Source organism: Cydia amplana, chromosome 1 (genome assembly GCF_948474715.1).
Source record: "Cydia amplana chromosome 1, ilCydAmpl1.1, whole genome shotgun sequence".
In the NCBI taxonomy this organism is placed as follows: domain Eukaryota; kingdom Metazoa; phylum Arthropoda; class Insecta; order Lepidoptera; family Tortricidae; genus Cydia; species Cydia amplana.
Window position 1 is genome coordinate 15,346,045 of NC_086069.1, and position 23,594 is coordinate 15,369,638.

Here is a 23,594-nt window from a genome sequence, read left to right on the forward strand (position 1 = left end):
CGTTGTATAATTTAATAAAGAAATACTTTATTTGGTGTAAATAAAAACTTTGTTTGGTGAAATAAAATTATTGATTGATTGAAAAATAAAAGCACATAAAGTGTGCGGATGAGGGGTCCAAGTCTTGCCGGAAGCGCAATTTTTATCCATTTTTTCCTTTAATATAAAATTTGGAATATCGCTCGCAGACGTATCTGCTTGTTAAAAAATTTACATAAAGTGTAGCCCAATAGAGGCGATTTTTTTCAGTTTTAAAGGTCGCAGTTAAAGCAACCTAAAAAAACTGAAATCCAATGGTTTGAATTATCAATTAATATGTATCTAGACACGCGGCAGCGTGTCAAGCCAAGTTCAAGCAAAGGAACTGGCTAGCCAGCGCCGAGTGTAATATTACACGAACCACTTGGTGCCACTTTTGACCCTTCTATAACTCCTCTTTAACGTAAACACAAAACTACGTGTGGTTAATTATATCCATAAGGACATCTATAAGCCCAAATTTAATGAAGCTAGCTCAAACGGTTATAAAGATATGAAGGTCAAAAAGTCGTGAATTTTAGCACTGACTTTATGACTGACATATAGTACCTAAACCTAACCTACTTCCAGGTGACCTAGAAGGATGAAATTTGGAATCCAGCTCGGTAATTGTGTGTAAGCGTAGGAAAAAATCTAAAAATAAAAAAAAGTTAAAAAAGGCCAGTTTTTATCAGAATTAAAAAATATATATATGTTGAATAACTTTATAAAATGACTGATGTAATGGAAACTGTCCAAGTCAAATCTAACCTACTTTTAGATCTCACATTTTTTTTAAATAACAGCAATTGTTATAGGTATCCAATAAAGCAAAGAAATAGAGTTTAATACTTGTTCATAATGTTATTTTTTTCCTATAAATACATATTTGGATTTTACATAGAACTTGGCACTCATTTAGATCTCCATTCTTTTTGCGGCGAAACCCACAACCAAGCATAATTTTTGTATTGAACTTGGCTCTCCTTTTTTACATTTATGTTTTTGGTGGGATTATGCTTTACTCTAGTAACGTATTAAAAATGTGGAAAAAATACTTCTTGGCATTTAATACATATGTAATATTCATTATCATTTAGACCTTTGCATATCATAAACATGATAGCAGAAGCTATAAACGTATCGACAGTAATAAAAATCTCATAAAACTCTCGAACAATTTTTATGGTCTGACCGCATGTGCGTCGACGGTTTATCTTCAGATCGCGGGCTTTGGGAAATCTATTGTGAATCATAATTTTTACTGTTTTTAAAGTGAATTCTTATTATAATCGATTAATTTGATCCGATGAATCTGTTTAAAATTCAAAAGCCGGTGATATTCTAATTATGAAAGATATCATCATATTACTTACAGTATCTCTAGTCCATATAAATTAGTGAGAGACCAATTTAAAACTATATTAGGTTTAACTAATGTAATTTGATTTTTTACGTCCTAAGTTATAAAGACTTTTTTTAGGAAAAATACTCGCTTACAGTTTTAATGACATGTTACATGGTGGTGCGTTCTAAAATGACTAGATGTGTTGTATTAAAACATCCTAGTTATTGTCACTAACCTGCTCCGGTCCGTGGCTCCCACCTTCCGTTTAATTTCCTTCACTTCACTTATCAGCAGCTACTTTACAAGTGGCCAGTTTTAATATCCTTATCAAAACTCCGCGGCGGCCAGTCATAAAATGCGACAGTCCACAAAAGCGACCTTAAAACCTCAGGCGCCAGCGTTCCGCTTATCAAATATTCGTATTAAAATAACATCACAGATGACAGTACCAGCTAAAGTTTAATAAGACACGTTTTTATATGGTTGAAGTCGAACCTTTAGTCGGTAGTATCGAACAGTTTAATAGAAACCGATGTTCTATAAACGATAAGTAATCACATAGCTTTCATTGTATGTACGCATTTAAAAGACATAAAAATATAGTATTTTATAAGTAGGTATTGTAAGGGTAAAAACACCAGAGCACCATTTTAAACAATATTTATTAGGGAATCACAATAATAATCAGAGTTTTGGACTTAGGTAATACGCGACGCTGTTCACGCGCAAAAACCGATCTCTAGATGACAGACGTCAAAGTGTTGTAGCATTCCCGATTCTGGTAGTGATGTGAATACCGCTAAATGACGATGCCGCCTTTTAGCTCGGCCATCGCCTGACCCGACCAGCGCCCCGCAGGTCACTGTCATCAGTGCAGCCACTGAAGTCTGCCACAGCCAACGCAGTCGCAGCAAGCTGGATCTTCACCAGGTGGATGTAGCCTCCACCAGTTCAATATTCTGCGAATTGAACAAGCACCTTTTACGCTCAGCCGATATACAAGCCTTGGTCCTTTTGAGTAATTCGACTCGAGTTCCGTTGAAACGGTCTATTTCGTTATTGTCAACTTACACCAAGATATTTAGTTCTATTTCAGTCGAATTGGAGTAAGGGCTTAAGCCGACTGAACCAAATGTAAGAAAGCATGACCAGGCTAGGTACCAAATAATCCGTGGTATGAGAGGTGTTAGGATATGCAAGTCTGCTCAGCACTTGCTTGAAATACACAAAAGGCTTAATTCACGTGCATATGACACCAAGAGGATATAAATACCAATTAATTAATTATGCAAAATAATAAAATATTGCGATGAGCGTGACATCTAGCGGCAGGTAGATAAACCACCCCCTTTTTTTGTAACACTATCTAACATAAATTATTTTCTTGTGAATAACGTCATATAACTTTGAAGGATTTATTAGATTTTGATAAATTTCTAGCATGTATACCCATGCAGCTAACCCAAACCTTCCATTGAGCGGTGCGTTCATACTGACCGCTTAACGTAACAATGACTATTTGTGTCGTTTTAAAAGCAAAGACTTGGAACAAACTCACAATTGGCTTCTCCGTTGTAGGATGTAAGACTCCCTCGCATGCACGCACAAAAATGCGTACAACTCGTGAGAGGCTAACATGGGACACGTCTCATGCATGTGCGGAGCTGCCTAGGCTAGGACACCACTGCCCTTGTAGGCGCAACGACCGTAGAAGTCAGCCCTCCACGATAAGGTTGTCACGGAGCCCGGTGCACGCACTCGCTCCAACTGGGTATTTCGAACAGGCACTCCCTCCAACTCTACTGGATCCGGTACTTCGCCAGCGATCCCTAGAAGGTATAAGTGCAAGCAACCCTTTCAAGGTAACCTTGAGATCATCAGTCTTAAGGTCATTAAAATATCCTTTTGTAAACAAGGTCTCAAGCCAACCTCTCAAGGTCAACAACAAATAGTACGATACGATATAGATAAAACATTCATCGGTAGTAGAAATAATGGTCCTCTTAAGGATAATATCATATCACATGCAATGGTCCGCCTCTTAAAGCCTGCACTGCAGATACCAGGAACAAACTAGCCTGTTAAAGATAGTCTTGTATCACATGCAATGGTCCGCCTCTTAAGGCCTGCACTGCAGATATACCAGTAACAAAATTAGCCTATTAAGGATAATCTAAGCTCACATGCAACGGTCCGCCTTTTAAGGCCTGCATTGCAGCAAATACCAGTAACAACCATCCTCTTAAGGATAGTCTTATATCACATGCAATGGCCCGCCTCTTAAGGCCTACACCGCAAATACCAGTAACATCCATCCTCTTAAGGATGTCTTATATCACATGCAATGGTCCGCCTCTTAAGGCCTACACCGCAAATACCAGTAACAACCATCCTCTTAAGGATGTCTTATATCACATGCAATGGTCCACCTTTTAAGGTCTACACTGCAAATACCAGTAACAACCATCCTCTGAAGGATAGTCTTATATCACATGCAATGGTCCGCCTCTTAAGGCCTACACTGCAAATACAAGTAACAACCATCCTCTTAAGGATAGCCTTATATCACATGCAATGGTCCACCTCTTAAGGCCTGCACTGCAAATACAAGTAACAACCATCCTCTTAAGGATAGTCTTATATCACATGCAATGGTCCGCCTCTTAAGGCCTACACTGCAAATACAAGTAACAACCATCCTCTTAAGGATAGTCTTATATCACATGCAATGGTCCGCCTCTTAAGGCCTACACTGCAAATATCAGCAACAACCACCCTCTCAAGGATAGTGACAAGCAACAGGCCGCTCCTTAAAGCCTCTGTTGCGATTACCGGCGCCAGGAAGTAGCCTATTAAGGATAGCATCCCTTGCCAAGACTAAAGTAACAGCCCTTCTTAAAGAGCACATAATAATTAAAGCTCTATAGCAGACATTGAAGAGAGTAAGTAATATAAATAAAATAATCACTCAGTTCTCAATCCGAGTGTCTAATAAAATTAATCAAGCACAACGTGTTTATTTTAGTCGCCAAACCTGTTAACAAAACACATAAGTATGACAACAGTAACCCAGTTCTAAATCTGGGATAAACAAAATCACAACTCGATTCCAAACTCGAGAGTAAGTAATATAAATAAAATAATCACTCAGTTCTCAATCCGAGTGTCTAATAAAATTAATCAAGCACAATGTGTTTATTTTAGTCGGCAAACCTGTTAACAAAACACATAAGTATGACAACAGTAACCCAGTTCTAAATCTGGGATAAAACAAAATCACAACTCGATTCCAAACTCGAGAGTAAGTAATATAAATAAAATAATCACTCAGTCTAATAAAATTATATCTCAGTTCCTAATCTGAGAATATACTCGTAGTCAGTTCTTAATCTGAAAACGGTACCTGAAATAACAGCATTTTCCCTTAACATGGAAAATATAAAATAATAAGCAGTTGCTACTATGCAACCAATTGTAAATGATCATGTGGAACTTGGCTTGCCTCTTCCGTGCCCCTAAATAAAGGCAACACTCTTACCACCATTGAACTATAGTAGAGCCTGAACAGAAGTTCATGTTATTGAGGTTCCACTTTTACCCAGGTTCGCCTTATCGAGGTTTCACAAATTGTATTTTTCAACCATCATGAAGTGTATATTGATAATGACCAATCAGTCAAATCATGGCACATATGCTTAAACCATAAAGCTTCCAATCCCAAGACACACATGGTTTGTGCATTTTATGTGTAGATAACTCAACACATCATCATCCAGGTTAACTTATACCTGCACAAAACTAAATAATTTTGTTAAATGCCATGCAAGCACACATTGTAAGATAAATGAGTTCATAACATAATAAACCACAATTTATGCATTTTTCAAAACAATGAAATACATACTTAGTGAACCCACAAAATTTGTGAAACATATTATTATTTATAACTTCTGATTTATGAAACCCAGAAGTAATAAAAGTGTACTGTTTATTAATGCAAACGGTACCATAACACACTACAAGTTCAGACGAAAACCGTCAATAACTTCAAACAGTAGCTCATGACATGATATTCTTCGGTCAATGTTCATTAGCAGTGAATGGGTTAAAATAGTTATTTGGAAAGCTTTAACCAAGCTGTTTACCTTCGTTTAATATTCACCCATAAAACACTTATCGGACTGGAACGTTTAGAGTCCAGTCGCACTTGTATGTAAAAGACATGTATCATGTAGACCGTCAATATCCATATTGACTCCTGAAAGTATTTACCTCGCTTACCATTAGCAACAACCTGCTTTACCAGTGTCATACTCAGCTCAGTAAATTTCTTGTTCAATATGTCCATCTCTTTGACAAGATTTTAACCTTGGAAATTCATCAAACTTCATCAGTAATAAAGTTTTGTTATAATGAAATGCATCTGAAACATACTGTTAGAACACAAATGATTATCATTGTCAATAACTCAAACACTTGACAATGTCATGCCAAAAAAACTTTCATTAGTTTGGTAAGTCTGTTTAAATATATGTCTTTGGTTCATTTTATAACATGACATTTTGTGAAAAATATTTGCAATGCAAACTTTAACCAACATCCCAATGAACAAAACAACAACCACAACATACTATAAGCTGTATGCAATTAATTTGTATAAACATTCATAAGATTTTTCATACATAGAACCAATCAATAATATGTACAGACAGAAATTTTCTCAACATCTCAAATGATTTACTGCCTTGTTTATCAGTATGTCTGCAGCTTAATGTTAATTGCAAAGATGCAGGAGGTTATATGTGAAATGAACTGTCTTTTAAAATATTCAGTCCGAGGAGGCTCCGGATACATGGAGTGACTACATTTGTCGCAGACACTACTAACCAGCTTGAAATAAATGTCACCTTTCGCTTATTCACAAAGCGCATTTTACTAACCACACACAGTCAATGTAACACGTACTGACCGTTAGTATACATGTACAACATGAACAAACATTTTATTTCTAAATAAATACCTCATTTTCCATGACATCGGAGATTAGTCACTTATCAACATATTTTCTCCATATAATGAATTAGTTGAACACTAGGACATATTATACCTGGCATCCATAACCAACTAATTTTGAAATATTAGCCATGTCCATCCGGGTTCATTACAGAGGCCTGACCCGATAGCCACTCTAGTGTCTTCAATGACGGTATGGTCGTTCAATTCAAGAATCATTGCTGTCAAATTTCTGGAAATTACACAAACCAACAACACACCAACAAAGCATTATGTCAGTTGCAATAAGCATGTGTAATATCATACACACACACATATGAAACAACAAGTAATTTCTCCTTATTGTTGTTGTAACCAATATTCCAGTGTTTTTGAAAACTTGTAATCTATTTTAATTTGACTGAAAGGATAAAATATTAAATAGCACTCATTGTTAATCATGAAAGCATAATACCACCATACATATAGCATCAATCAAGGCTAAATTTACATTACCAAACTTGTTTTATATGCTTTTTACTTGAATGCAAATCTCACCACGACACAAACTTTAGAAAATGTTCATAGCATTTTGTTAATATGTCATGTAGACATACTTAATCACATTATGTTATGTATCTGAAAGCACATAGATTACAAAAATAACACAACATATAAGTGAGGCAGTGAATATTTACCACTATGGCCCCGGAGCATTGTTAGGTGTTGGATCAACAAAGACTTCTTACCTGAGTTAACTTTTACCTGAGTTACTCTGTAATCCCAAGGATTTATTTTATTCATACCAATATCAAAATTCAATTGTACCTAATGGTATCTGTCAGCTTATGTCTTGTGATCTTCTGCTGTGAATATTGTAATACATACATGCCAGCAGCTTTATTACACTGTCAATATGTTTTATTTTTGACAGTCATGATCATTGATGTACATAAACTGAAATAGGTATCTGTAATCAAACACAAAACACACAAAACACACGGCAAAGGTACGATACGCCAGCCAATAGCCGGCACAGGTTAGTTTTGTAGGCTATTCTTGTAGGTATGATTTTGACACCAATCTTGGACTTTGTATATTTAAGTCCCTAACTGATGAGTGGTGTTGGTGCATTTACTCATTACAATCAGATTAACGATCAGAACAATGAAACAAGGAAGGACTACGCGCGGTAAATTTCGTAATGTCAATTTCGACAAATTATATCGTAGTAGGCGAGGAATCACTATCGCACTTCTGAAGCTGTAAGGGTAAAAACACCAGAGCACCATTTTAAACAATATTTATTAGGGAATCACAATAATAATCAGAGTTTTGGACTTAGGTAATACGCGACGCTGTTCACGCGCAAAAACCGATCTCTAGATGACAGACGTCAAAGTGTTGTAGCATTCCCGATTCTGGTAGTGATGTGAATACCGCTAAATGACGATGCCGCCTTTTAGTATTTAGTAACAATGTTACCTCAATCGCAGTGTACCTTTCCGTTATATCAACATAGCTTATAGTAGGTAAATACCTCTAAAGCAGGTAAATACCTCTAAAGTAGGTATCTTATTCATAATGCCAATTACTTTTTAAACAAATTATCCAATGAACACCACTTAGCGCATCAATGAAGTGGCATAGCAGCAATTACACGAGTATTGTAACGCTGGCCTGTGGCCAGTAACATCCGCTGCTGGTCCCACAATTGGCCACTTACTTGCCTTATTGGTCTGTCAGTCAAATTGACGCTCCGGGATTAATGAATTCAGCTTCCTATGTAGCAAGCTGTTAGATTGGAGGATGAGGCCTTCTAAGGTAAAGGATATATAGATAGACCATACCATACCATAGACCATACCTACGTCATAATGACTCATCATGCTGCTGACTCTAACTATAATTTTAAAGTTTGGCTACCACGACTTCTGTCAGAAGAAGCAACAGCGTTTATATTCCCTATGGTCAAAATTACCTTAAATCTGACAAATGTCATGATGTAACGGGGTATATGTCTAGTAGTTATGGAAGCTTAGGTACCCAAAGCTCTACTGAAACGAACAAAGTCTCGCCACACTTGTGGTTTCAAATAGGTAAATAGGCAGCTTCTTCATTGTTTGACTGATATAAATTGAATAAATATTAACAAAATTTGATATAAATATTAACAATGTGACCATTTTTTTATATACCATCATGTCTGTGGCAAATACGCATACGGGCAGCCATGTAAGCGGTCGCTGTAGCCTATGGACGCCTGCAACTCCAGGGGTGTAACATGCGCCTTTTGTTATGTAATGTTGTACGAAAGTAAGTTAAGGTCCCCAAAGCTCAAATGAAACGAACAAAGTCTAGCCACGTCCGTAAGCGTGGTGGATGCGCGCTTGTGGCCGCGGGCGCATGCGCGCGTGCCCGACGCGGCGTGTAGTTTATGAAGTGTCGACTGTAAGGGCCCTGCTCCACCGGCGCGGCGCAAACGCAAGGCCTGTTTTACTTAATTTTTAGGCTGTTGTCTACGATTTAATCTAAACACACGTGGGTTATATTGGTTTTGATTGTGGGATAGGTAATGATTAATGAAGTATTTACTCACACACAAATTAAGTACATATATTAATTAATAATTAGGTATCTATATTAATTCCATGGCGGAACTCGTATGTATATACATATAATGCATTATAAGTGTTTCATGCGTTCTCCCCGTTCTATAAGCTTCCGGATTGATAGTGTACGTCAAATTTTTCTCTTTATACAAATATGAAATCAAGAAAAGGTAGGTAGTGCCCTTGCGCTTCGCTTTGCTCGTCTTGGCGGGGGCTCTACCGTGCTCCCAGATTCTTCAAAGATCTGGTAGTCGCCAAAATCAACTGTATTATGACGTAATCAACAATTTACAAGAAATCAAACGGACCAATTTTCTACGCAATTTAATAATTTCAATACACATTGGGTGGTTAAGTGTCGTAACTTAAACATGGCTGATCTTAAGCAGTAAATTTAAAAGGTTGCCAAAAATTATTTATCAAAGCGGCGATTATTCAGGGCCCAAGGGCCGTATTCTCAAATGCATTTTAAACATATCAAAATAAAATTAAAAATGAGTTGGTTTGGTGCTGAATTAGCTGCTTGTGTGCGAGAGCGACGCGCTGATATTCATGCCGAAGTTAATTTTCGGTATGGAATTTTAGTCTCTGAATGAAGCATTTGCGATGTCCTGGACATAACTCACGGATTTGTGATTTGCCATTCGGTAATGTATTGCGATCGGCATTGTCCGATTTGGTGCGCGTTTTGTGACCGATATTATGTACATTCTTTTTTTAGGGTTCCGTACCCAAAAAAACGGGACCCTATTACTAAGACTCCGCTGTCCGTCCGTCCGTCTGTCCGTCCGTCCGTCCGTCCGTCCGTCCGTCCGTCCGTCCGTCCGTCCGTCCGTCCGTCCGTCCGTCTGTCACCAGGCTGTATCTCACGAACCGTGATAGCTAGACAGTTGAAATTTTCACAGATGATGTATTTCTGTTGCCGCTATAACAACTAGGGCTTGCAATTCGAATATTCGAATTTGTCGAATATTCGACCTGTTTTGATATTCGAATATTCGGCCGCTCAGGTTTCGAATATTCGAATATTTTTTATTACTATAAAAAATCTATTTTATCCGCTGTAGTTACAGTTTCTGTGCGTTTTCCGGGTATTTACAGTGAATGAGGAACGGTATAGGTACCCAAATACGAAGGAAATACTATTTTTACTGTATTCCTCTCGATAGACTTCGTAAATACAGTGAAACCTAACTCAATTTAAAAGAAAACGAAATCAAAAAGTATGTTATTTTTACGGTGCGTAAGTTTTAAGTTAAAGGGTCATTCTGTTTATTCAGTACAAGCGTACGTTAAGCGAATTTTTGAAGTCTAAACGTTACCACTTATCGCAATTCTCAAATTTGATCATACCAAACCTGCCCAACTAGGTAATCTAACCATACACCCACCCAGTAGTCAACTAACTTTTTCCCTTAAATATTCCAATATTATATAATTAGCCGACCATTAGGAATAAAAACTTGCCAAAACAAATAAAGTCAATAAAGATTCAAAATACAATGGAATTAAAGGCGTTTTTACAGGCCTCTGAGTGACTACAAGTTAATTTAAATCGGAAAATAATTTTCTAATAAAAAAAATCTTACATACCTAGGTGTTTGGATGGTTAAAGTTATATTATTTCACGCAACGACGCATTTATAATAAAAGTTTTATCTAGAAATATTGAATACATCTAATTTTGGCGTTTTACTTGTTTTTATAAAATGTGGGCATCTCATAGTAGGAAGATAAAATGTAGTCAATTAAGTGTATTTCTGCAAAATATCATTAGTTTTAGCAATATGTGAAAAAAGCTTTTGAATAAAACGATAATAAACCGATTTCTCGTTCCATTTCTTATTTTTTATAATATTCGAATAATTATTCGAATATTCGAATATGTCGTCAGAAAAAGTCGAATATTCGAATACCTGAAAGTTTCGAATATTTGCAATCCCTAATAACAACAAATACTAAAAACAGAATAAAATAAAAAATTTAGTGGGGCTCCCATACAACAAACGTGATTTTTGACCGAAGTTAAGCAACGTCGGGCGGGGTCAGTACTTGGATGGGTGACCGTTTTTTTGCTTGTTTGCTCTATTTTTTGTTGATGGTGCGGAACCCTCCGTGCGCGAGTCCGACTCGCACTTGGCCGGTTTTTTATGTTGACGCATAATATAACGTTACAATAAGTAATTGTTCGTTTTCATAAACTTGAAACTAAGCGTTCTTTAAAAAAATACAAATATGAGATATTATTTTACTACTACTTATCATCACCGTTCTAACAAAAGTAAGCGTTATCCTTAAAAAAATTAAGCACGTATTACAAAGTGTCTATTCCATTATTAAGTATAAAATAAAAACGATTAACTAATATTTCATCAAGAAAATGCATAAACTCAACCATGTCGTTAATACGCTTAGTCAATATGTATGGTCGCCATCAATATGTAACACCTGGCTGTACATGATCTCTAAAGCATTGACATTGTCGTGAATGTGTAGCCGCCGTGCAGGTCAGGAGCTCGACGACTCAAATAAAAAGCGGCCAAGTGCGAGTCGGACTCGCCCATGAAGGGTTCCGTATTTAGGCGATTTATGACGTATAAAAAAAAAACTACTTACTAGATCTCGTTCAAACCAATTTTCGGTGGAAGTTTACATGGTAATGTACATCATATATTTTTTTTAGTTTTATCATTCTCTTATTTTAGAAGTTACAGGGGGGGGGACACACATTTTACCACTTTGGAAGTGTCTCTCGCGCAAACTATTCAGTTTAGAAAAAAATGATATTAGAAACCTCTATATCATTTTTGAAGATCTATCCATAGATACCCCACACGTATGGGTTTGATGAAAAAAAAATTTTTGAGTTTCAGTTCGAAGTATGGGGAACCCCAAAAATTTATTGTTTTTTTTCTATTTTTGTGTGAAAATCTTTATGCGGTTCACAGAATACATCTACTTACCAAGTTTCAACAGTTAGTTCTTATAGTTTCGGAGAAAAGTGGCTGTGACATACGGACGGACAGACAGACGGACAGACGGACAGACGGACAGACAGACAGACATAACGAATCTATAATGGTTCCGTTTTTTGCCATTTGGCTACGGAACCCTAAAAAGCTTCAATTCTTAGTGAACTGATATAATTTTCCAAAGTAGGTACTGGTTTACAAGGGGTTCTTGCCAAAACGGTTAAATGTAGAAGTGGTGTAGTTATTGTATGAAGGCTGATGGAGAGATATGCAATATTTGATCAATACAAAAGGTGGTTTAAATTTAGGTGCCTCTAATTGGCCGCGATACAAAGTATGTGGAGCGCTCCTATTGGTGCTTAAGAAAAAGCTTCCGAATACTAGCCGAGCCCGACGGCCGCGTTTGGCTACTGCATTAGGAATATAGGTATTGAGATTTTATACAAATATAAAGGTTGCGTTCGCAACAGTATGTTTATTGCGTCCATATTTATATCTAAGTATATACAAATCAATTCGTGTAAGATGACTGTGCATAAAGACTCCAAGAGCAAATTGATCCGAACTGAGGTACATCATACACAAACAGATACAAATACACTATAGATTCCAAATTCCAAGTCCCATTGTCACCAAATTATCACTGAAATTCTCTATAAGATATTTATTTTAACATAGGTAAGTAAAAAAAAAGCTTTTTCAAGGTCATCACAAGCTAGGAAAATAGTGGCTAATATGTTGCAAAAGTTGAGTACCTACCTAAGTATCGTTCTTACTTCAATCAAAATGTTGCTCGCTACAAAAACCTGCCTATCAAATTAACAGGAATTAATTAAAAGCGTTGTCAACATCTAATGGATGATTCCACTATGATTGAGCACTGGTCAATCTAGTCAACGAGTCGTTCAAGATCCATTCATTTTAAGTGTCCATTGCTTGGTTAGTTAGCAAGCCCGGGTTGTGTGAAACTTGTACATGTTCAATGGCTGCTGTGTAAGGCGATGTAGCCGCGGTGAGAATGAGATGAGAACACTAATTATGTTTCTATGGTGCGCGCGCGGGGGGTGTGGCATTCCGATGGCGCGTTGACCTTTGCGTGTAGAAATATGAAGAGTTAGAGGTTTCCTCGAGGTAAAGGTTTTCTTTAAATGACTTAGGTATAAAAATAAATACTGGCAGTAAAAAAAGTCGCAGCTACTAATGTCTTAAACTTTACAAAGTAATAAATAGGCTCCATTGCGCCACTTTCAAACTCAAAAAATTGAAAAATTATAACGAAGGGAAACGGGCATTGAATAAGTTGTTGCAAAACATATATTGTTGAAACATTCACCTGGTAAGATAAAGTTTAATCAAACCCGTATTTGTATATACTTTATATTCAATGTCACAATTTTTTACAGTAGAATATTAGTTGCCAAACTTTAAATGATTATTGCGTTGAGTTCTCTAGCCAGCATGACTTGATGACTTCTAATTTATTAAATTGCCACGTCTTATCTACAGCTGTAGATAATGACTTTGGTTTTTTTGTCATTAGGAACCTCCATCATGTAAGATTATACTAGCTAGATTTGGTGTTTTTGTAGTATTTAGTTCCACTTTTAGGTTTCAACGTATGTAAGTAATGGAACCAAAAGTAAGTAGGTACTGTTTTTTTTTTACTTGAGGAACCTGTTTGGAACTAGAGTCTGTGCGGAAAGACAAGAGTCGTGAAATGTATAGGATCCCATACATTTTACGACTTTTCTCTTTCCGCACAGTCAGAGTTGAAAAGTTGTAATTTTACAAATAAGTAGTACCAATTTCTATAAATATTTTATAATATATCTCCTCCTTGCTTTGGCACTTAGTTCTCAAAATGTTAAATAGAGTGACAGTTTTCATTATTTTATAGCTCCACTCCACGTTACCTTTGTAGCTAGTCGCATTTCTTCAACATGCATCATTTACATAATTATTTTTATTGTTTTCTTTCAATCTCTTATTTAAGTAATCGTTTAGGTACTTACTTAAAAATAAGATGAAGCCGAAAAAATTTGGGAAATCCTAAAACAGTAGGTAATATGTACTTTTATACCTAATCAATATTTGTCTTTATTGCCATTCATTGTAAATATGACTTTTGGACACTTTAAAATAATGAATGTAATGATACATATTTATGTCTCAGACGAGAATAAAGCAGTAATGTTGATGCTTGGCAGTTGGTACCACTGATCTCACTCATCAGGAATTCTATGAATCTGTGATCTTACGAGGTTGATTCCATTCTACGATATTTGTAATGCTGCCGCGGGCAGATGATATACAGTATCACGGTGTGCGGCGCAAATGTGTTATCTCGGACCATTCTACTCCCAGAGACAACCAAGAAGGACGTAAATCCGGTCCTAACACGACTACAAGTACGGCCGTTTTAAAATAACACACCGGTACCGAGAGACAATCACAAACCGTTTTCAATGTAAATTCCTTTTTTAAACGCCAATGGAAGCCGATCACTTTTTTTGATGCGAGATTGAATAATTTTACCGTTTCGTTGTATGGTTATAGTATGATAATAATATTTTTAGGATGCATTTGTACCCTATTACGAGTAACGAAGTATCGAAATCGAGTATCGAAATAAGTTATATTCTAAAGTGATTGCTGATGGATTTTTCTGCATAAAAAATGTATTTCTTCTTAAAAGGTTCTATAGTCTGATTCTGTCGAAAAGAGGGCCGCAGAGCTAGTATTATAAACCAGGGATTTACGATCTTTTACGACATCTATTAAAAAGTCAGGGCTAGCAAATTAGTTGGTAGTGCTCAATTCGGCCCCCACTATTATTAGGGTAGAAATGAGACGACTCAAATAACCTTGTCTCCGTTGAAAGCATACTAAAAAAAATGCTGAATGGCAAACTGCTAAAACGATAAATAAGCTAAGCACATCCAAAGGAAATTAAAGCGGATTTTAAGAAAAAAATATATATAAGTACAGATTATGATAATTTCCTTACTGTTTATTAGTCATTCTAAATACATAGTATGTGTGATGACGCGAAATGAAATAAATAAATCAGAAAATTCTGATTTGAAAGCAAGCAAGCACTCTGACTTTGAAAAATATAGTTTTTAATTCGATGCTCGAAACAATGACTTGAAAATCAATTTAGGTATATAATCAATACCAATACCAAACAAAAAACATTTAATTCATAAAACACGTTTAATAAAACGATTACATTACAACACCGCACTTTACCTCAAAACTATGTTTAACTGTGACGACAATTTTAACTATTCCCAATTATGATTAAGACAAAGCAATCTGGCTCTTACTTTTGTCAATTTAAGGTTTACCAGAAACTGAGACCTATTAAAGGCAATTTGAAGCAATTAAATAATAGGCTAAGTAAAATTCGGCACACAGTAACATTGGTTTCGATAAATATATACTGTATGTGGTGAACGAATCGGTAATAGTTGGCCTTTGGATAGAAGTGCCCGCACATATTAAGGGGAAGAGATTACTACACGGCCTTACTAAATGTCTAGTTACTTTAAGATTTTAATTAGAACATATTATGTATTGTAAGATCTTCCCCTAATTTTTTTATTTTTTTATATGAGGCTATAGACGGACGTCTGTACTGGCTTCCAGACTATAACATAAATTATGATTTTCACTATCAATTAAAGTTTACAATCAATTTATACCTACAGTGAAAAGAAAGTAACAAGTAAATAATTTCAAATTAAATGCAGATAATGTAAGTGGAGGAACTATCATAATATTCTGAATAATAGGAACATGAAATTCTTTCTTTCTTTTGACGATCTTTTTCTGAAATTCTTAGTATTAAATTTGATCTGCATAATAATTCAAAACTATTATGAATTATATTCAGAACAATAAATTGCTCTGATAATTAGCTTATAAGATAATATAAGTATATGTAATAAGTAGGTACTATTCATAAGTGCTTGTTGAATAAAGTATATTTGAAGTTTGTAGTTTCTTTTTACATACAAGTAAACATCCTATATTTATTAACCACTTGAAGTCTACGGGCGGGCGCCCACCAGCTAAGTAACACAAATTTCTATCACTTCGCCTTAAATAAAAAGTCGTTGTATTTCGTTGTAAAAGAAACCAATCCAGTCGATACCGCTACATGTTTGATGGCAGCCAATTTAGCTCTGTTCCCATGAAACAATTAGTTAATACAAAAATATTTACTAAACTGGCGGAACTGAGTGTGTAATTCTATGTTTGTTAAAGTTTTGTACAAAACCTAAACTTCATTGTTACGTAATGACCACAACGGGTTTCATGCCTTGACGAAAATACACAAAATAAAGACTTTTATATTTACTGCCCTTAGAAGTCATGTAAGTATCCTATAATTTTTGCCTATGCTTCCCGGTACTACCAGTAGGTACAGATAGAAACTTGTAGAATTGTGTATAACCAATTGAAATATTTTTTTATTCGTAAACACAAACTATACAATTAACAAATAAGAAAAACATAGAGAGAAGAAAGTGCCACGAAATGGCATAATCTCACTATGTCGCTGGCGACTTCCAGCGCTGATCTTCCGATGAGAACATAATAACATTCTAACTTACCTCTGTAAATGAATGCAAAAAAGAATTTTTGGCAGTCATTTCACGAATAAATGTTCAGCGATACTTGAGATATAGTATGACTTCAGATATAGCTTTTATATTTTAGCTTTTATTTTTATATTTTAGGATTAAAAATTAGGAAAAAAAAATAGAACGCGGTAGGTAAAGTTAGACCAAGAAAAGTCTGCAACGATTTTGATATCATACGCAGTGCAAGTGTTATTTATACGTCATACTTTCATAGAAGTTTGACGTTCAAATAACACTTACACTGCGTGTGCTATCAAAATCGTTGCAGACTTATCTTGGTCTAACTCTACTACGATTGACTTCATATAAAAATCCTAACGGATGGGCATTGACTTATTAATATTTTAGTGGCAATAAATACTCGATTTGATGCCATAAACCATACCGGTTTTGGAAAGAAGCCTAATTAAATGTTTAATTACCCACATTTATCTTAAGTTCGAAAAATGTGACATTATTATTTCTTAATGAAGAACCACTGGGTTTTGCTTAAATTATTAATCAAAATAAAATGTTCAGTGAATCTTATCCAACTGAGTCCTATGATAAAGTTATAAGTTATAAGCCTTAATTTGTTTATCCAAACAAATTATATAAAGGTTTCGCATTAAAAGAAATGCATGTACCTATAAATCAAGCGGACTCAAGAAAAGACATGGTTTATAAAATTAAATTGTATGTTCTGTACCTGACCCATTAACGTTACGGTAAAAGTTCACGCTTTCTTAAATTTAAAGTATTATCTATATTATGACGAAAAAACTACGGCAAAAAGTTGATGTAGATATTTTTTACTATTCTAAATACTAGCCTATACACCTACAAAGAGATGGTGGAAAAAAACAAGTTTCTAAAACTTGATTTAGATACATTGGTACTGATTAATGGAGCTAAGCGAAATTTAAGTCCGCGTTTTTGTTTTTAATGACATAATAATGTCTGGTTTTGTTTTGATTGTATAATACATGAGTGGAGTATTTAGCACAGTGCCAGCTTTGATATGAATTTGACGATTCGTAAATAGTTTGTAATGTAGTGAAGTCTAATTAATAAATATTTTAAATCCCCGCTTCGAACAGTTGGACTGAATTCGTTGACAAATAGATAAAGCTTCATAATGAGCTTCTACAAGTTCATAAGCAATTACTATATTCATATAAAAAAATAACTTTATTGTCCTCACTGCCATTTTCCTCTTATATTTTTTTCTGCTTTTCAAGGTAGACCTTATACGTCATAGTTCCATGACTACATACCTAAAAAAAGATCTGATAATTAAATAAGCGAACTTAAAGTGAATAATTCGGTACATATACGACGTACATATCAAGGACAAGGAAGAGCACTAAACACTAATTGCTTTTTACTGATTTCCTTATTAACTGAACATGTGTGTCGATCTCGACCCGTATAAAAACCGGCCAAGTGCGAGTCGGACTCGCGCACGGAGGGTTCCGCACCGTCAACAAAAAATAGAGCAAAACAAGCAAAAAAAACGGTCACCCATCCAAGTACTGACCCCGCCCGACGTTGCTTAACTTCGGTCAAAAATCACGTTTGTTGTATGGGAGTCCCACTTAAATCTTTATTTTATTCTGTTTTTAATATTTGTTGTTATAGCGGCAACGGAAATACATCATCTGTGAAAATTTCAACTGTCTAGCTATCACGGTTCGTGAGATACCACCTGGTGACAGACGGGCGGACGGACGGACGGACGGACGGACGGACGGACGGACGGACGGACGGACGGACGGACGGACGGACAGCGGAGTCTTAGTAATAGGGCCCCGTTTTTACCCTTTGGGTACGGAACCCTAAAAAGGGAACCTTAAGTTAAGGCGGTTGGCGTTTAAGTAGTTTGTGAAGCACCTATTTGTATCAGGCAAGCGTTTATTATACCATAACAGTCAAACAAGCTAAGGTTATATCTCCTTTGGACTGAGGTAGGTATATTAAACATAGGTACAATGTATTTCGAGAGTTGCAGCTTACTGTTTATACTTATATCAGAGATTCAAATTGTTTTTCTCAAAAATGGACGGCAAAGTCGACGTTGCCGGTTAAAAAATAGGTCGCGAAGTGCGTAGTTTATGGTCATTCAAAAAATTAAAAAGTTAAAAACATTGCAGTCTCGATTTCGGGACTGCAATGTCGCATACAAATTCCATTATTTAACGAGTTCCAAACTTTTTAAAACTTCAAATGGCCATATCAAATGAAGGCATAGGTCCCTTAAACAGCCAAACAGATGATCAGCACTTATTATTATAAAGCCTATAACAGACTATCGCACCGCACCGCGACCTTGGAGCGTCGCACCCATAAGTGAGAGCGAGAAACAGATATCTCTTTCTCGCTCTCACTTATGGGTGCGACGCTCCAAGGTCGCGGTGCGGTGCGATAGTCTGTTACAGGCTTAATGTTGGTACCGCGATTATTTAGGTGTCTCAAATAGGTTGGCGTATTTTCAGCAGAAAAATACACTTCTTTTTTTTTTTAAAGGCGGCAAGCTAATTTTTTTAATGGTTGTATTTTTTTCTGTGAAAATTAATGGAAAATTAGAACGTTGCTTCTGTAAGTTCTGTAAAATATTTCTATTTCTTGCACCATTTTTGAGAAAAGCACTATATATGACTCGGCTGGAAGGCTACTTGCTGGCTTCGGATTCAATTAAACGGACTCCCAAGGTCGTCCGTTTAAAACGAATCCTCAGCCTGCAAGTAGCTACTTCCGAACCTCGACAATAATGTACTATTACGTACAAATAGGTTACAAATTCCTGCTATGCTGATTTGATAGAGCGAAATTATCTCCAAGCATTGCCACTCACATCGAAGGGGATAAGATACTAAAGTAAACGCCGGTTTAATAATACTTGGCAACGTTGTATGAATATTAAACAAATTGCGGCCACAGTGTTGCCATTATGCAAAGCTAAAAAAATCTCTTAGGCTAACTGCGAACTGTGACCAACTATGTGAAATCTGTACTTATAGACATGAAATGCAGCGAAAAATAGCTTAAAAGTTGAGCAACCGATATAAAGTATCGTGAAAGTAGTTACTTAAATACGTGAAATTTAAACTCATACTTTGATATGTATACTGTAACTTATTTTTGTATATAACTATCATTTGATGAAAATCGGTTGAAAATGTAACTTATGTTACGAGTATGTTATGAATCGATCGATATTTTATATTTTTTATATGTCTGTAAATATGGCAACTCTGCTCGTCCCTGATGTTACGTGTCGGCTACATTAAAGCCTACTGCATTTTTGCAAAAAAAAAAAAACCGGTAAGGCAATGAGAGTGACATTTGACCATTTGTATGTAGATGAGATGGTGATCCCTTATCGGAATGCGCAATGAAGGTTTTGATCTGGTCTTGCATGATAATGTCAAATAAACTGTGCATAGTGTGGTTGATGTGAACGAATAACTAGAATTAATTTTAACATAATTATATCTAACTTAGGGAACAAATCAAATTATTCTATTAAATATTGTGATTTGTATTTTTTATTAGGTATACTATTTACCTAACCAAGCGGTATATGTGTATGTATAGTAATATACTCAACCAACCCCTCCAGTGGCGGAGGCCGAATTCCAAGTATTCCAACCCAGTGTCTTCAGCGTACGCGGCTAACGCCCTTAGGTCCTCTAAGGTCCAGAGCGTTAGCCGCGTAGGCTGAAAACGCCGCGCCTCGCCGGTTCGAATCCGGCCTCCGGCACTGGCGAGCCATCGAAATGCCAAAAACTAAAAAAATATACAAGCCACCGGTAACGCCGCTTTCTTAAATCATAAACTAGAAAAAATACACTATTAAGAAAACTGTTTATTAATACGTATAGTCTAAATTTAATTTATACCAACACTCCCAATATCTCATTAAAAATCACATCGAATAATATGAAATTAATCGCGCCAATTACTAAAGCGAATATTTATTTTAACTCGCCCGCGGGCCATGATGCTTGCGTCGGGAGTAATTGAAAAAATAATTTGTAATCGCCATACATTTGTTTGTAATTTGTTTTTTTTTTTAATGTATATTGATATGGGGTCAAATTTGCCCGTGAGCATTGGATGCAAGTTGAATGTCGACGGAATGACTGCTTGACGGCGTATACGATATAAATAATAATATAATAATTCAGCCTTTATACGTCCCACTGCTGGGCACAGGCCTCCTCTCATGCGCGAGAGGGCTCGGGCTATAGTCCCCACGCTAGCCCAATGCGGATTGGGGACTTCACATACACCTTTGAATTTCTTCGCAGATGTATGCAGGTTTCCTCACGATGTTTTCCTTCACCGAAAAGCTAGTACACGATACTAAAGGTATACGATATGTCGCCTTGTTATTTTTTATAGCATTACAAATCGCAAACAATACGACTCCATAAAAAAACATGGAAAATAAATCTATAACACATCAAGTTTTGATATTGTTCTGATACGACCTTGACACGACTCGCAGTGCATTAAAAAGCGCGAGCGATCATATCATAACGATATCAATACCTACCATAACAGATTTTAAAATCTGATTACCACCCAATGATATACATGTCGGAGCGAGACGTATAGCAGTGTTACAGTTCATAGCTTTAAACGCCTGTATAAAGTCGATTAGCAATGTTTGGCTACGTATTATTTGCTTGTAACGAAATAATAAAGTTGCGTAGTGAATAACGCCACCATCTATTGGCGTATTGTTGAACTAAGATGATAGGTAGAAGGATTTGGAACGTCAAGAGGTGTATCTTGAGTGAACGTAGGCACGAGTGGGTATTTTTGTCGTTATGTTGGTAGACTGGTCAGGCAGGTTGACCAACTTGAATTGGAGGCGGGAGCGGTTGGCTCCACCGCTGGAACTGGCTTCTTTCTTCTTGATCGGACTGCGCTAGAGATCGGACGTTAGCCAAGCTCGTGCCTAATTCGCTACGTTCCTGAAGGCTTATACCTGAAGGATTATTCTGAAAGCTTATAGATTCTCACGTTCTTTAACCGTTTAGCTAAGTGTTTTATTCCAAGTGTTATTTTGATTTCTTATGTGCCATTAGAAGCTTACTTTTGTAAAATAAAGATTTGAACGATTTCATGTAATCTTTTTATTTTGAATCAAATCATTTTGAATCCGATTCCATCGTAAGATCGTTTAGTTATTTTGATTATTTAGTACTGAAATATAGTAGGCACTAGTATGGTTAATGAGTCCGAATGTTTATTTCATGCGTTGGTAGCATACCTACTATTTTGGCTGTGAAGTAATACATCGAGGTACCATGCCCTCCACCCACACAATTAGCCCTCTCCCTCTTCGACATACATATATATGTCTAATTAAAAGTACCTACTAAAAGCGCTCGTAATGGCTCCTCTACACGATGGGCCAACGCCGGCCACTCCAAGGGACGCATTTATGCGTTAGAGGGAGCAAGTGATATTGCTATCTCATTCTACCGCATGGCTGCGTCCCTTGGAGTGGCCGGCGTTGGCCCATCGTGTAGAGGAGTCATAACTGGTAGGTACTGGTGGTCCAATTACGTATGTACAGTATAGTACATTACTATAGATACCATATACAGTACATCGCTCGGTAAACTTTAAAAATTTCCTTCCTGTTTCTTGCATAAACTAGATGTCGGCATCGATAGTTAGAAGAACATTTGACAGCTGAATCCGAAGGAAGACTCCAACCTATCCAACATGGCAGCACCTTACTATGTTGCGCGCAGTTTTAAATACATTACGAGTATTCCTACCATCATGTCACGCCAGTTAATTGCATCGGCATAAACGACCGGGATCAACACACGTATAGGATCACGCGAACTGCGTATTACACTTGAATGTAATTTATTAATAATTACTAAATTAGCCACGACAGATGTCACCACATTTAGTAAGTTACCTGTAAATTGCTATAAATTGGATGTAATGTCTGAAGTAGTTAAGCCATGGAGGTGATTTTGTATGCAAAGAATAAGTAAGTACCTAAATATGTAGTCGAAATGGTTCAGGCTCTAGTCTTTTGTATGTTTTTTTTTTAAATATAGTTAGGTACTTATATATAAATTTATAAAAAAATAATCACATTGGTTTCCGATTTTAAACCAAATAATGAATAAAGCTTATACATACATGTTTTAAAAATAAAGGGGTTTTTGATATACCTGTATTGCGACAGAATAATCTTAGTCTTCCCAGACGTTTGTTCCTTCCCATACAATTAGATAAGAATTAGTATATTATTATGTTGGTGCTACGTGTCCTCATAACGATCTTAAGCACTACCATGAGTTCCGTAAATGACAGTCGATAGTGAGAACGTTAAGGAAAATGTATGGAGTATTTGTACAGTGCCTCTACCGGTCACTTAAAGAACTAAAAATTTCAACTGGTACCATGAGTTCCTAACGTTTTTACGTAAGTTTTCTATCCATGCCTAACTTCACACCTAAAACGCTCTCTTTCTAACTATATAAAGAAAACTGAGCCAGAATTATACAAGTTAATTACTTTACGCCGTTTACGCGAATAAACGTGACAGATGTCATCGAAAAATACGTGCGTTTTCGACGTTACATTTCTTTCAACTTGTAAACACAACAAATAAACATATTTTTCACGATTATCTTTGCAATTTTCAACGTAGTATGTATTTATTTATAAGAGTTACGTGAACTCCAGGCAAAACTAATACGGAATAAATCAATTAGTAGCTCGAAAAAAGGCTGATTTGATACAAAGGTAATGAGTTATATTTACTCCTATTTCTACTGTTTAGTTAAGTACATTTGCAAAGATCACATTACTTACGAGCAGTTTTTGCTTTTAGGCATGAACCTATGATTGAAAACAACATTTCCATACAAACCCGGATGGCATCCAGCGGTACATGCGTGCAAGCAAATCGTTCATTGTTGTATGCATTGTAGAAGTGATTAGTTGGCAAGTCGCTAAATGCCGGGACAACAACTTG

The 23,594-nt window shown here is 36.2% G+C and overlaps 1 protein-coding gene across 1 annotated transcript in view; it reads right to left on the reverse strand.

The window, feature by feature from the left end:
• LOC134648811 (protein dachsous) overlaps positions 1 to 23,594 on the reverse strand; it is a 337,964-nt gene that overhangs the window by 147,157 nt on the left and 167,213 nt on the right. The gene's annotated exons all lie outside the window — the stretch shown is intronic.